General features: G+C 41.5%; 1 protein-coding gene across 3 annotated transcripts in view; it reads left to right on the forward strand.

The window, feature by feature from the left end:
- The window catches only part of DYM (dymeclin), a 160924-nt gene that overhangs the window by 104068 nt on the left and 40161 nt on the right, over positions 1-16695 (forward strand). The window lies entirely within an intron of this gene.

The following is a 16695-nucleotide window of genomic DNA, read 5'->3' on the forward strand; positions in this document are numbered from 1 at the left end:
GGCGCAGGGCACCACGACGCCGGCCCGCCAGGGGGGCGCCGTGAGCTACGCCCGCCCGCTGGCCGGCCGGTCCGACGGTCCGCCGCGCAGCTGCGCCCACGGCAGCCATGCTGTGCCTGCCCGCCCGCCGCACAGCAGCGCTTGTGGCAACCGTGCTGCGCCCGCCCGCCCGCCCACCGCGCTGGGAAACGGGGCGGGGGGCGCCGGAGGGATCCGCCCCACCACGGCGCCATGGGCGCTTAAGACGGCCCTGGATAGCCATATTCTGCTTGCCGTTCACTTCCTCTGGATATGCCAAATGTTTGTTGTACAGACCTGCCATTATCAGAATGTTGATGAGAGCTGGAATATTGAGTTAAGAATTTAAATTAAAATCTGTGGAGTCTCCAATTCAAATCTCAGTTCAGCCATAAACTCACAGAGGAGTCCTATGTAAGCCACATTTGTACTAACCCTTTCTTGAAATATGGGGATAATAAAATAAGCATATGTTGCAGGGTTGTATAAAAACCTCTAAGATAACGAAGTTGAAGTACTATATATTTTTAATTTTTAAGATATACATACTTTTTAAAGTATGTATCTCATTATTTAGACATTTTAGATCATTCAGATCACCTAGGGAAATTTTACTCACAACACCAAACCCTACAGAGTAGGGCAGTGTCTCAAAACCCAGTGCCTAAGGTTTCCCTGACATATAAAATATGCTTTGCATGTTTGAATTGTCTGAATTTTTGTTTTATATGCTTTTATGTTGTTTTTAAAATATTGCTGCATCTTTGGTATTAGGTTGTGTTTTAGTATGAATTATATATTTGTTTTGTTGATGGTCGACCACTTAGAATTTTTAAGTGTATTATGCGGTTTATAAAAGTGTTTAAATTAGATAGATAATAAATAGATGCTCAAAGTGGGATATGTAAAAGCAGTTATAAAGCAACCAGGATAAGCCAGAGTCAATTAACATAAAGTAGTGCGATCATCTATATGAAATAGATTATACTATTATTGTGTATTTGTTCACATACATATGCATGTAATTGGTTTTCACTTATTGTCCCTTCAACAATGGTTAATTTGAATTTTTGATGTCAGTTGCCAGGGGTAGGCGAGAAATGGGGGGAAAGCACAGGGCTTCTGCTAACAGGACTCATAAGGTGAATCTGGGTTTCCCAGTCCTATGCAGGCTGCTCTGGAAATAGCTCTCGTTGATGGGTCTTCTGTTTTTATTTACAGTCGTACCTACCTTGGAAGTCGAACGGAATCTGTTCCGGAAGTCCATTCAACTTCCAAAACATTTTGAATCCAAAGCGTGGCTTCTGATTGGCTGCAGGAAGCTCCTGCAGCCAATCAGAAGCCACAGAAGCCCCGTCGGACATTCAGGTTCCAAATAACGTTTGCAAACCAGAACAATCACTTCTGGGTTTGTGGCGTTCAGGAGCCAAAATGTCCGAGTACCAAGGCATTCGGGATCCAAGGTACAACTGTATTTTTAAAAGGTGTATACTACTTTTTCTTTTGGAAAAACTCAAAGGGACTGAGAGCAATATCAGTTAAAAACAGTAAATTTAAAAACAATGCAGCAGCAAATATAATCAAATAAAAAGGCAAAGCCCCTTCAAAACACAATGTCAGTGGAATATCTGTTTTAAGAGGGTTGGGAGGAGGTTAGCCCTCTCATAATACCAGAGGACGCAAGCAACAAAACTGAGTCATACATAGGATTGGATTGTTAGGGTAGGAAAAACTTTAAAAGTTCATGAAGATTTGGTGTCCATTGCTGATTTTTTGGAAGTTTTAAAAAATAGTTATATAGTATACATGCTTTCCAATTGTATAATAGTAATTTTGTTTTCCGCTATTAAGTTTAGCTTGTTGAGTAATTAAGTTATTGAATTCACATACAGTTGTACCTCGGGTTAAGAACTTAATTCGTTCCAGAGGCCCGTTTTTAACCTGAAACTGTTCTTAACCTGAGGTAGCACTTTAGCTAATGGGGCCTCCCACTGCCGCCGTGCTGCCGGAGCACGATTTCTGTTCTCATCCTTAAGCAAAGTTCTTAACCCGAGGTACTATTTCTGGGTTAGCAGAGTCTGTAACCTGAAGTATCTGTAGCCTGAAGCGTCTGTAACTGTAACAAGATTTTTTTTAAAAGGAAAGCCCCTGCAGGTCCTATATATTCCCTGCTTTAAAAGCTGAACATGGCCCATGATCCCCATACCTTCATGGATACCACAAGTGTACACCCCTTGCCTTTTGCCCCACTAAAGAGGTTCCACAACTAGTAAAATGAGCTAGGTCTCACTTAGATCATATGACTGCCCAATAATGGACATGACATGACCATAACATGAGGCTTCTTCTAGGGGGTGCAGAGGTATGTACTCTTGTGTCTGAAAACCCAAAGCTTTATCATGATGTTTCACCCCAATAAAATAGGTTTCATTATTAACTGAGGTGTGAGAAATTTATCCACCTCTCAAACTAAAGTGGACATGTTAAAATGGTGAACAAAGTTAAACAATTTCTCTTAGAATCTGCTTATGATAGATTTCTGACCACAGCTAATTTCCTTCCTGCTAGAGGACTGATTTTGTTCTTATATACTGTGCAAATCTGATTGGCAGGCCCAGAACTCTTGATGTAATTCAGTATCCTCCCCTTGATTAATAATCTAAATAACCTGTTATGTAGTTGCTGGGTGAGATGCTTCTTTCTTTCCCTTTCTTTCTCAGCTAATGCTCCATAAAGGAGTCAAGGAAGGCCCCAGTTTTTATTCATCTTATATTTGTCTATGGTAAATAGAAAGCAGCTGCCAGTTTAAGCATCTAACTCTTGAAAAACTATACCCCCCCAACATCATCTGGAAATAATATAGCTAGTAAAACAAAGCTAAGAAGAAAAAGAAATGTTTGTTTTATGTGGGATGAATGGCTTCAGTTGGGGTCCTTCTAATTTGGCCATTAGGTGGGTTATTAAAAAGTAGTATTATAAAGGTGGTTTCAACAAAAAGATTGTTTTGGTTCTATCTTGTTATTACATTTGATTATAGCCAAAGCAGTAAGTACTATATAAATAGCCCTTCATTTCATTCCCCCTGCAAATAAGCAAAAAACCAGTAATCTTACTGTCTTTATGCATTGGTAGATGCTAAATTACTCCCTTACATTATTTTAGTTCCTTAAAGCAACTTGTGTTTTAGAAGTCATATTTAATTTCCTCTTACATGGTTTGACATGTGCGGTGTGTTTCCGAATGATAGCATAAAAGTATTAGCCATCTTTTAAGCAAACTAACAATACTATAAAAGCATAGATTTCGGGAATGAATGCTCTCCTTTTTGAGTTTACAATTTTCAGTATGCTTAGGTTCTAGACTACATGATACAAACTCTGGTCTGGATTTACCAAGGCCACAGTCCAAGGCACACCTTCCAGAGAGTAAGCCCTGTTGATCCCAGTGGAACATTTGAGTAAAGATGCATGGAATCAGGCTGTAATAGTGGTTTACTTCAGGGTGGAATGGGATTGGTTTGGTGGAAATTCCTAAACATCACAATTTCAAGAGAACATTTTAACAGAATGTAGGCAGTTCTTTTGAGAGCTCAGATACCAAGGGTGTGTAAGGGCCTGTTTTATACTGAGTCTGCACAACTTGTGATCCATCAGGAGAATCTCTTGATTGCTATTCATATATGGTGGCTTATTATGGTGGAGGGGGTTGTCAAGTGCACAGCAACCCATAGTACATAGTCAGATAATCCATTTGGCTTTGCCGATGTGCAGACCTGCCTTGTGCTGTTTTAGACCAATGGTCCATCTAGCCAATATTAACCATTAAACCATTAAATATTGTTAACCATAACTGAGAGGATATTCCTTAAATCTTTTCCTTGGAGTTGATGGGGGTGGCGGTTCAGCCACCTACAAACAGAACATGTGCTCTACACTTAGCTGTGGTGAAACCCTTCCTCATAGTCAAGGAGAAGGCTTGGGCAAAATTTCCTGTTCCCTGTATAGGAGAATTTCTATACCCTACTTTATGCCCCGTTCCAGGACTTTTGAATCTTTGTCCCCTTTGCTGTTGTTGTTTTTTAAAGAAAAAGAAAAAGCATGCTATAGATTGATGCTAAATGATCTGTGCATTGTTAAACAGGTCTACACAGAATTTCACAATTTGCATAATATAACCTGAATGAAATTGAGTCTCTCATTGCGCAGGAAATTCACATCCCTGATAGGTAGTGTGCATAAAAATTACTACAAAGTTTGTCCCAGTATCAATGTATTTTCCTTTTTCTTTTCATGTCTAAATGTGCATTAACACATATCTCATATATAAAGTCTATAGAAGGGTTCTGCTAATTGTTTTGTTTATTTCATCTGACAAATCAGAGGCCAAAATTGTATTGTGGCAACATTTATTCCTGAACTTAGATGTTATTGTGCTTATCTGAGGAAGAGACTCCAAAAAGTCTGAAGCGAGTCCACTTCAGTAGTTTTCCAGGCATGATGTGCAAGCCTCATGCTTTTCTAGATTCTGCTACAAAACAAGGAAGGGAGGCAGACAGCAGCATTCTCTGGTTTGGGGACAACCACATCTCCTTTGCATCTGTTAACAAGATAAAGCATTATCAGTCGCTTTGTCTCGGTGGTATTTTCTAGCAGTCCCATCTTAATTTACCCATGATGTCTCAGCTAAGACTATCCATACGTGACAGTTTGAGACAGTGGTTTTGTGGACTAGACACTATTTGTTCACTAAAAGTGAAACCGGAATGATTTTCATTTTCTCACAGTCTACCAGCTACACAAATAGCTTTAAGTAGCCACTTGTGGTTGAGAAGCAAAGGTTTGGGGTCACTTTTTCTAATATTTTATTGGGTGGAGGGGAGGTTGGATGAGTAATAGCCCACAAGATTTGTGCCTGAATAATAACTCCAGTATTTTCACCTGATTAATAATGTAAGTAATTAAGCACAGTGTATGAGAGGCTTTGCTTCAGAGAGTGCATGTTGCTTGTCTCTTTCCGCTCCAAATAAGAAAAACCAGTTGCAAAGATTCAGTAGGTGTTCAAACTTCATAGAAAATTATACTGTAAATACACAGGCTGTATTTCATTTAGATACCTCATTACATCTTTTTGGTGCATCTTTTTTGACCCTGTGAAAATGAGTGTGGTGGGTTGGGTTAAAGCTGGGGTTTGACCTTGAAGTGCAGAATAGTGTCCCAAGCGCACACAAGTCTCCATTGCAGCACGTATTGCCCCAACCTTGCATCCATTAAAATAGGTTCAAGTGATCAACACAGTTGAATTTGAGGAGTGTTTATTTTATTTTACCTTCATCCTTTTTGTCACAGGTTGAAAATAAGTAGGCAGTCCTCCCGTATAGTCCTCCAGGAAGCATAGGTGTTCCCATTCTGTTACCAGTTTTTGTTTTACATTTTTGCATCTTGCGAACACAGCCTTTCAGAAAATGCTTAAATACTCAGTGTTTCGGTAACCTGGTACCTACTAGCAGAGTTGTCCTATCCTCTTGTGCCAGTCTAATTAGGAACAATGACTATCATCAGGTAGCTTTATGTAGTAGTAGATGCAGGTTTAATGAACTGTACTGGTACTGTGGGGTGTGCCTGTAGATGTACTTGCTTGTTCCAGGCGTCTGACACCTGTAAACCAATGTAGTTTGTGCAGAATTTGCGCAGCCCCCTCTGCTGAGAGAAAGCGCATCCCGTAGATGTCCTGCTGTTCACTCAGTCCATTGCCCACTTCTATATTGTTTGGGGTTATCAGTTTAGGCTTATATTTGTGAGCCACAAATATACAAAGTATTCCCTTGAAATACTGTGAATGGGTTTTGGTGCCTCTTTTCCCACAAATTTATCTCTAACTCTTACACTTCTTAGCAAACATATTTTCTAGCTTCCTACTGCAAGAGTTGTTGAAGAAACTTCCATCCATTACTATATGAACGAACAAAGTAGCATTCACATTTTGAATAGAGAGTTTTGCATCTGCATCTCAAGTTTTGCAAGCTCGTGAAGAATACGCGATTGAGAAGGGTTTTGTTTGCAGCTCCAGCTAGCCATTAGAGCTGGTTGTATTTATTTATCCCTGAGGACAAAATGGCATGTTCTCCCATTCTGAATCATTAGTAGGGCTTCTCCCACACTGATGTCAGTTTCTAGCAATGCTGCTGGCATGAAGCATGTGAACTTCTGCTGTCAGAGGGAGCAGCCTACTTGTGGAATGGGCCTGAAGGGTTGGGTTAAAGAAAGAGAAGTAAAAGAAAAGGATAATGCTGAAAATGTGAAATGTGGAAGAAGAAGTAGAGAAATGCTAGATGGAGATAATACAGGCCTGGCACCAGCAGCCAATGAGGTTGGGCACTGGGTGAGTGCCCTAGGGCTCAGACGCCCCGCTCACAGACCAGACCAGACACTGCTCTCTCACTCACCAACTCGCCGCTAAGTCCTGGGCTGGATGAATTTTTGAAGGGGGGCGGCAAGCTCAGCTGCCATTCCCTGGGTTGCTGTCCACCTCCCTGCCTTGCCTAGACTCTGAGAAAGGGCCAAGGTAGTCCTTCTTCAGAGCCAGGTATTCCGTTCAGAGCCTAGGCGATTGCCTGTTTCACAGCTGCAGTTTCAGTTACAGTGGCTGAAAAGTATTTTTAAACTTGGAATTTTAAAAAACCTTTGAGTTTCTTTTTAAATTCTGTATCTGTGATTGCTCTCCCCCTTTTGCTTCTCAAGGCACGGCCCTGTCCATTTGTGCCCTCCCACTTATTATTGGACTTCAGTTCCCATCATCCCTTGCCATTGATGGTGCTGGCTGGGGCTCTAAAGAATCATGCACACAGACAGCTAATACGTCTCCTACTTTATTAATAACAAATTTATAATGAGGCAATGGCCACAGGGGACCATTTTCCACATTGGCTACTTTTCCAGACAGTGGATTTAAGTGGCATTCTGAATTATACAGCCTGCACAAAGAATTACCATGGCAGATACATCAGTTCTGTTCCTTAACTCTTTTATTTTTATCATGTTATTCAGACATGTTTCAGTGGCTTCATGCTATAATACTGGACACATGGAGCTTCTCTTGTAATGGAAGTATGTTTTCTTTTCTCACATCCCAGCAAAACATGTGTGCTTTTTTGTAATTTTTCTAAGTGTGCAGGAAACACTGCATTTATTTTAATTAATTTACTCCCCATCCCAAGAGATTCAGGCGAGAAACAATATGTTAGTCATAAAACCCCAAGAAAAAATAATTAATCTTACTGTGATCTTGCTTATCATTTTGAATAAAAGTTACCTTTCACTTGCTTGGCTTTGGTGAGTCTTGAGTGGAATTCCTCAGAGAATCGTAGAAATGTAGAGCTGCAAGGGATCCTGAGTTCATACCCTTAGTGTCCCAGCTTGGCATATAGATGGTAAATATAAGAAGGTATTTCTTAAAGCTTGTGATGGCGCGTAGAGGTAGAGGTAATCCCCATTTATATAGAGTTCAGGCATTCCAGCCACACCCAAGTTAGTTACCATTAGTTCACCTTGCTGGCTTCACCCTTAGTTAGCTGGAATGCCTGAACTCTTCTACCATGGCCATTCCTTGGGTAAACACTCCAGAACTTTAGTGTACCAGTATATGAAAAGTATAAGGTACAGCTTCCTTTAGCAGTATAAATAGTATCAGCTGCTAATAATTTCCTATGATGTTGCCAAGTGTCCACATATGTATGTTGAACAGACAAACAGATTAGAAAGGATAGGAACTATTGCAGGAAATTATGAGAAGTCCAAATCTGGTCAGAGCTTTCCCAGGAACAAAAGCCATGTTTGGTGGAACGCATGTTCTAGAGCAGGCATGTCAAACCTGCGGCCCTCCAGATGTTTTGGACTACATTTCCCATCTTCCCCAACCACTGGTCCTGCTAGCTAGGGTCCTGCTAGCTAGAATCTAGAGCTTGCATCTTCAGACTTTATCCTAGTAAGTTTAAAGAAGAGCAGTTCAGTTAATGGAACTCTCTCTCATCTGGAGGATAGACTAAAAGACAAGCAATGCAACAGAGCTCTGCAGACTTGCACCATGTGCTTCAATGTATGAAGAGGAGACTCAAATCGCAGTAAAAGAATGGTTATTTCAGTGTTTCTTTAGCACGCAACAGTAACCAGCCACAGTGGTACATTCTGGCTTCCCCTAATCCAAATACCACACAAGAACTGGCCTGCAAGGTTGGGGAGTGATCACAAAATGGGTTGTGCCTCCATAAGAATGTCTTCCCCTCACACTGTGATAATATTGTTTCTAGAGGAACTAGATTGACTTATAACTTCAAGAACTTAAAACTGGTTTCTAGCATTTTTAACTTTTCTCTTTTCCTTGCATTGGGGTGGGGTAGGCCACACGCTTGCTACTTTTGCCAACATACTCACAGCCTGGGGAAAATAAAAAAGTGGTCATGATCATGAGTTTTTCCAGTTCCCACACTGTTCTTTCTACTTGCTTGTGTATCAGAGTCATAGAGCAACTCATGTTACACGGCCCTGAGGGAGAAAAAAACTTAATTGGATTTTCCTGAAATATGAAGTCCAGTCTCTTTGTGTGTTTTGCATTGTACAGTTCATCTCTCTTTTTCTCTGGGCTCTTTCTTATTACAGTTTGTTAATTAAGGTTCTTCAGAAATCTTAGCCTTGAGTTGTTGCTTTTAACTTTGGAGTTAACAACCATCCCAGACTGACACATATATTTTTTAAGGGTAATTAAGTGGCTCCAGTGTGGGTATGCAAAATGCAGTGTGATGGTTTTCTCTCACATGTACAAAAACCACAGAGCTCAACTCTATTGTCACTTTTAAAAGCATGTCTGCTAAGGTAGGGCAAGGTCTCCACGACATCCCCCATTGTAATTCCTTAGCATTTCATTTATTTTCCCTGTGCAGCAAATTATAAACACCTGAGTTGCCATCAGTATGGCAGACTATGAGTGTCTTTGAACCTCTTAATACTCTTGCACTCCCTGCCCAAACCTTAGATTTCTTCTCATTTTTGTAATTTCTTTCACTTGATGCTATTGCCTTAATGCAGGCATAGGCAAACTCCGGTCCTCCAGCTGTTTTGAGAATACAATTCCCATCATCCCTGACCACTGGTCCTGTTAGCTAGGGATGGTGGGAATTGTAGTTCCAAAACATCTAGACGGCCAGAGTTTGCCTATGCCTGCCTTAGTGTCTTGGATGTCACAGATGGCCTTTGGGTGTAGTGGTTAGAGTGTCAGACTAGGACCTGGAAAGACCAGGGTTCAAATCCTCACTTGGCCATGAAGCTCACTTGGCCATGAAGCCATTCACTTACTCTCAGCCTAGCCTACCTCAGGGTTGCTCTGGGGATTAAATGAGATGGGGGAGAACCATGTACACCACCTTTAGTTCCTTGGAGAAAGAAGTGGAATATGAATGCAATAAATAAATGATTGGGAGCTAGTCACTTGCAAGCTATTTTGTGGCATTGGAGGGCCTGGCATATGTCCAGTACCACAACTCTCTGGCTGCCATTGGCTCAGCTCCTTTGATATGGCAGAAGCGTTTGCAGCATAGGGCAAGGTAGGAAAAAATCTTAGGATCTGAAGTCCAGCACATCTTACATGAAAATAAATAACCTTTCCTGTGGCAGTCTGCCATGACCTTTCAAAGGACACTTTTTGAGTGCACATTAGTTGAATGGTTTGGAATCTTTTGCCGGAAGGAGGTAGGCCATTCTTGCTGCCGACAACTTTTCCATGTTGAAACTCCCTCTCTCACAACTGAGGATGTTTGGGATATATTTAATATGCAAAATTGCTCACAGTTGGACTGGCACCATTATAGATACTGATGACTTTGCTGGACTGCACAGGATCTAAGAAAGGGGGGGGAGCAACTGAAAATCCGGCTCTACAAATAAAGACTGGCACAGTAGGTTGATGTGCTTGAAATTAGATCAGTAAAACCAAGTGAAGAAATGTTGCTTGTGTGTATGATTTGAAAAGTGTTGTGGTTTGTTCAAATTACTGTTGCTTGGGAAATCCTGACTTTATTCAGCATGGATGTGTAAAGTATTAATGGAAAATGTACACAGCTAGACATTAGGAGATGCTCCATGGTTCATATCCATTGCATCAGGTGTCCTCTTCCAGGCTCTTGTGTACAGTAAGTGTTTTATACAAGAACAAATCAGCTGGTGCATAGACATATCTTGAACCCTATTCTTAAAATTTTATTTCACCTTTTACAATTTAATAATGCTAGTGGTCTACATTCGCATCATTACCTGGCTAGTTCAAGTCAATGGCTACATTAAAACATCACAATATACTGTATTGTAGTTTATCAGACAGGAATGAGCTGCAGCGAGACTTGGACTTTTGTGCTCTCATTCTTTCAACGCAGCCACAAGGAGATCAGAAGTTTTCACTTCCATTTTCGATTAACCACAGTTTAGCATGTCATCCTGAACTAAACTCTGATTAGTTTATCCATGGTTTGTTCAGATTGTTTTCAAATATTATTTGTTGTGCTCATTGAGGTGATGGGAGTTGTTGTTATAGTGCCACCTGGAGGGCACTAGGTTGGGGAAGGCTGACTTAGACAAAAATACAGTGGTACCTCGGTTTAAGTACTTAATTGGTTCTGGAAGTCTGTACTTAACCTGAAGCAAACTTAACCTGAAGTGAACTTTCCCATTGAAAGTAATGGAAAGTGGATTAATCCGTTCCAGACGGGTCCGCGGAGTACTCAACCTGAAGCGTACTTAACCCGAGGTATAACTGTAATTGGTTCCGGAAGTCCGTACTTAACCGGAAGCGTACTTAACCTGAGGCAAACTTTCCCATTGAAAGTAATGGAAAGTGGATTAATCCGTTCCAGACGGGTCCGCGGAGTACTCAACCTGAAGCGTACTTAACCCGAGGTATAACTGTAATTGGTTCCGGAAGTCCGTACTTAACCGGAAGCGTACTTAACCTGAGGCAAACTTTCCCATTGAAAGTAATGGAAAGTGGATTAATCCGTTCCAGACGGGTCTGCGGAGTACTTAAACTGAAAGTACTCAAACTGAAGGGTACTTAAACCAAGGTATGACTGTAGAGACTTTACCTTCACAAGTGCAACACATTTTTCCCCAGTGTGTATTTGTGGGAAAGGGTTATTTTTTTTGGGGGGGTTGGGGACACAGCCAGATTGCATTAGGATAAATACCTGATTCCTTTTCCAAAGTGTCAAATATGGCTATAAAGCAAAGGATGTATCAGAACTGTTCTTATATCCTTCCTTTAGGGGGGTCAAAACATTTTTCCTGCAGTTTATCCAGACTTACCTTCTAACTCTAGACTCAGGAAGTTGAATAGCGACACAAGCTTTTCTGTTTGCCTGAATTTGCATTGAGCTCTTATCCAGAATCCTATGGATAATGAGCTTTAAAAATAAGATGGAATGTCATAAACAACAACATTTAATCTAAAACAATAGTTGTGTGTCCCTGCTATCACAGCTCTCCCAAATCTGCCCCAATTTTCCCTTCCTGTTTGTACCTTCAGCCAGATTATTGAGAGAAGCCTTTAAGGGAAGGGATAAGCTGTGTGTTGGTGTTTTTTTTTTAAGTCCATGTATACACTTAATGACAAATGATAAAACTGAGGGACCGTCCTGAAGATAAGTACTTACGCCTTCATAGCTAGGTATTATATGTTTAAAACTGTGTCATTAATTCAGTTTTGTATCTTGCTCTGTTTGTGTCTCTCCACAATTGCATCCTTAAAATGCTGCATGTCTAAATAATTATTTAATTTTATTTACAACTTGATGCATTTTGAGAGGGGCAAGGATACCCAAAATATTGTGACATTTAAGTAGAAACCAAGACCTATACTGATGTATTGTTAATATAGCCAATTTAAAATGAAGAATTAAAATGATTAAAACTACGGTATTAAGTAGCAAATACTTTGCAGTTTATTGAGCTCTTTAAGTGATGGCCAGATAACATTTCCTTCAAGAAATGCATATATATAGAATACTCCCAGTCCCAATAAGGTTATCGGCCACAATCCATTGCAAAGTTAAGAGTGCTTAAGTCCATTCATATCAGTGGGAATGTGAGTACTTCAGTCTGTGTTGGATTGTGTCCACTGGCTGAGCAATGGTAAGTAGATGATTTTTCTAATTTAATGCATATATAGTATTTTTAGAAGCTGATATTGAAACAGTTTTTGCATGCAACTTAAACACTTTTCACTTCTTTTCTTGTCATTATTACCTTTCTCAAGTTTGATTGAACAATGTTTTGGATGTAACTAACCTGATTGTTCATGGTATTGTTTGTTTGTTTGTTTGTTTTTTATAGCAGAGCAGCTTTCCTATAAACTTCCCAGGCATGAGTCAGGAAAAAAATATTCTTGTTCAGAGAAGTTTTATTCCTAACTAGCTGGCCCTGCCACGCGTTGCTGTGGCTAATCCCTGTGACTCCCCCACCCTGTGCCGATCCATGACGTATCCCGCGCCCTCCCCCCCACCCCCCTTGGCTTATCCCTCCAACCCCCACCTATACTAGGTTTCGGCCTAGTATGTAAACAGGAGCCGAGGTGCTGTTGAGAGGGAAGGTTTTATAGGTTTTATAGGTGCAGTACCAGTGTAGCTGCCGCTAGAGGGCACTGGTTTGCAACCTGGTTCTTTTCCCAGCATGCCCGGCAGGGTCTGCTGTGTGGGTTTTGAGCTTCAAATGCGCTGGGGTGACATCTGTGTAAGCAAATGGTATGTGGACACTTGCTTATTCGCATGTGATGTTGTGTCCAATTTTGAACGCAATCAATCAAGCGGTTTTGGTGTGTGGGGGATACTAACCCACATGCCCAGTTTACATTTTATATATATATATAGCTTGCTGGAAATGGTAAAGCATGAATTAGGAATACTTGAATTTCCCCATCCCCTCTTTCTGGGCCCCAGAACACAACAAACTTTTCAAGGCCTCGACCTCCACACATTTACTTAATAGGAGCTACTTTTGAGTTGACACACATAGGCATGTTCTGCTAGTTTCATAAAATATGCTTTTGCTCCCCAACTTCTCATTTGTTTGTGGCTTGTCTACACTGTTAACGCTGATCATATCTGGCAGAGGAGTGTTAGAATTGCTGATCCTTCTTCAACACATTGAAATAAACATTGTGTACCAAGCACATCAAACATGCACACACACACACACACACACACCAATCCTATTGCTGCTGAGAATTGAACTGGCCTTCAGTGTATTCTGCAGAACCCTGTCTCATATTCTTCCATCTCCACATTGAATTAAGGATTCACATATGATCTTTTTTAAAATGCAGTTGTAATTCAGCTTTTTAAAAATGGTTGAAAATTGAGATTGCCCGGGGAGAAGTAGAACTCCATCAAGTCATATTGAATTATTTCTCTTCTGCAGCACTAATCACTCAAAAATCTTTTAAGTACATATTTAAGTTTGGATAGTCTTTTTCTTCTTCTTCAGTGCAGCCCTCCTGTCCTGCATTAGTTGAACTTGCTCTGGCAGCTGGTGTGTATATAAATCCTTGTAGCCACTAGACAGGCATAGGCAACCTTGGCTCTCCAGATGTTTTGGAACTATAACTCCCATGATCCCTGACCACTGGCCCTGTTAGCTATGGATCATGGGAGTTGTAGTTCCAGAACATCTGGAGAGCCAAGGTTGCCTATGCCTGCACCAAGAGCTTTTGAAGTGGGTGCTGCCAAACCTTAATGGGGTCTGCAAACCTGCCACAACCATTGCCATCACCGCCATCTTGCTGTTTCGTGTATGGTGGTGTCTAGATATATACACATATCCATATGCTTCGCATCCCAAGGCCTCTTCAAACATTGGCTTCCACGCAATTGGTTTTAGAATCGTCCCCATGTGGAAAATAATGATGTTGGAATTGAAAATCTACATGGATTTCCCAGGGAAGGTTTCTAATAGGCGATGGCAGGAATTCAGCATCCTGCTCATAGTTCGTTCCTGGAACAATGTGTGTGTGTGTGTGTGTGTCTACTTACAATGTAATGTTTTCCAGGTGTATTCCTTCATGGGAACCATTCCCAAAGCAGTTGTGAAGAGGAATATATTGTGTCAGAATTAGTTCTCACTCCTCAGTTTCCTTGACACTTTTTGCCTGTTGAAACATGATACCTGCAGTTGGATGCAGAAATGCCACTGAATGCCAGCTGCTGGAAAGCAACTGCAGTGTAGGAGTATTGCCATTTTGTCCCTCTTCTGGACCTTCCATAGACACTTGGTTGGCCACTAGGGGGCTGGGCAAGATGAACCTTTGGTCTGATCCAGCAGGGCTAGTCTAAGGTTCCTTTGATGAGTTGTTTTTATGTGGTCATTGTAAATAAAATGAGTATGTGGCAGTATTGTCCAAAGGCACTGGCTGGTGGACACTAGTCCTTACTCTTCTAGACTAATCTCATTTTTGAAGTGGATAGAATTTGTTATAGAATTAAAATGTGTTAATCAGAAAGAGTGTGTGTTGATGGTCCACTAAAATTAATACAGATCCTTAAAGGGGGCAGGTCTTACTCATAGCTGCAAAACAAATGGGTTCAAAGGGGATGATGGTTATTTTAATGTCCTGTCTTTAAGGCAATTCAGTGTGGTCTGGAAGCATTATGTACGTGTGTCAACAAATCAGTTACATACGCACAACGGAGCTCTTATCACTGAAAAGTTGGCTTTGGACCTGAGTGCAGCTTTCTGCGCACTTCCTTTTTCTTCTTTCCTCCCCCACATCAGTTTTATTGGAAGATTTTAGTTTCTTGTTAAAAATGCAGGAAATTCTGGAAATTCTTGGAAACTTCCCAGAATTACTGCAAACAAAATACATATGCTTCTCTAGTATTAACCCAAAATAAAGGAAACTATCTTATACTTACTAACTGGACCAAGTTTCCTTAGAAGTTGAACAGAATGTCACAATTTTTTAAATTATATGCACTACTAAATGAAGTTGGGCGAGAAATTGAACTGTGGATGTGAACCATTAGTCTTGCTGCTCTGGAAAAAGTAGTTTAAGAATACAGTATCTGGATGTGATTTCTGATAGCTGTAGCACATTTTTTCCCCGGGTTAAAATTGTAAGCACACGTCACTCTTTTATGCTTTCAAAAAGTAAAGGTGTGTGTAAGAATTACAAGCTGTCATAGAAGCCAACATTTTGCCCTCTCTGTTTCTTGCTATGTGAGTGCCTATTCTGAGTTTGCCCTTTGATTTGATAAGGCGAAAACAATTAATTCTGAAGAAATAAAGCAAGAAGCCTTCTGGCTGAATAAGTGCTTTGGCCTCACAAGAGTTTGTTTTTGTGGCACACTACTGTGACTCATGGGACACGGGTGGCGCTGTGGGTTAAACCACTGAGCCTAGGGCTTGCCAATCAGAAGGTCAGGGGTTCGAATCCCTGCAATGGGGTGAGCTCCCGTTGCTCGGTCCCAGCTCCTGCCAACCTAGCAGTTCGAAAGCACGTCAAAGTGCAAGTAGATAAATAGGTGTCGCTACAGCAGGAAGGTAAACGGCATTTCCGTGCGCTGCTCTGGTTCGCCAGAAGGCTTTGTCATGCTGGCCACATGACCTGGAAAGCTGTATGCCAGCTCCCTCGGCCAATAACGCAAGATGAGCGCTGCAACCCCAGAGTCGGTCACGACTGGAACTGATGGTCAGGGGACCCTTTACTTTTTTACTGCGACTCATAGTGTACAGTTTCTGAACGCAGGAGCTCAAGGTTGTGTATGTTTTTCCTCCTCTTCACCTTTTCTATTTGCAACAACCTTTTGAGGTAGGCTAGGCAAAGTTTATATATGTACATAAGCAGCAGCTCTTGTCAATAGATGGTAAGGGAGGAGTGGGATGCAGGAGTACAGTACAATGCTGTTGACATCCCTGTATGTACCGTGTTTCTCCAAAAATAAGACACCGTCTTATATTTATTTTTCCACACACACACACACACACACACACACACACACAGGACTGTTAGGTCCAGTCGCGGGCGACTCTGGGGTTGCGGCGCTCATCTCGCTCTATAGGCCGAGGGAGCCGGCATTTGTCCGCAGACAACTTCCGGGTTGTGGTCAGCATGACTAAGCCGCTTCTGGCGAACCAGAGCAGCACACAGAAACACCGTTTGCCTTCCCGCCGGAGCGGTACCTATTTACCGTGTTTCTCCTAAAATAAGACACGTCTTATATTTATTTTTCCGCCAAAAAACACACACCACGGCTTATTTTCAGGGGATGTCTTATTTTTTTTAAGCTTCTTTACTTTTTACTGGTACCATATTAAGCTTTCAGAGAGTTTTGCTGGGTCGGGGCTCGGCGCGGCGCGCACTGCTGCTCTTGCCGGGTCCCGCTCAGTCCTATAGAATAACGTAAGAGCATACTTAGCAGGTTCTTTTCGCGATGTTGCAAACGATCCCCTGATCTTTCTTCTCCGGTTTGTTACAGTATCCTTGATCTTAAATTTCTTTCTGTGTTGCCAAACCAGTTACTTTTCCTCTTCTTAGATCAGGGAGTTCTGGGCGCTCACTAGGCAGATTTTGGGGGCGCTCTGTCGAAAGGCAACTTGGTTGCGTTTGCGATCTGCGATCTGCGTTCAGCTCCTCTCCGTCGCCTCCACC

This window comes from Zootoca vivipara, chromosome 10, assembly GCF_965207765.1.
Source record: "Zootoca vivipara chromosome 10, rZooViv2.hap1.1, whole genome shotgun sequence".
NCBI lineage: Eukaryota > Metazoa > Chordata > Lepidosauria > Squamata > Lacertidae > Zootoca > Zootoca vivipara.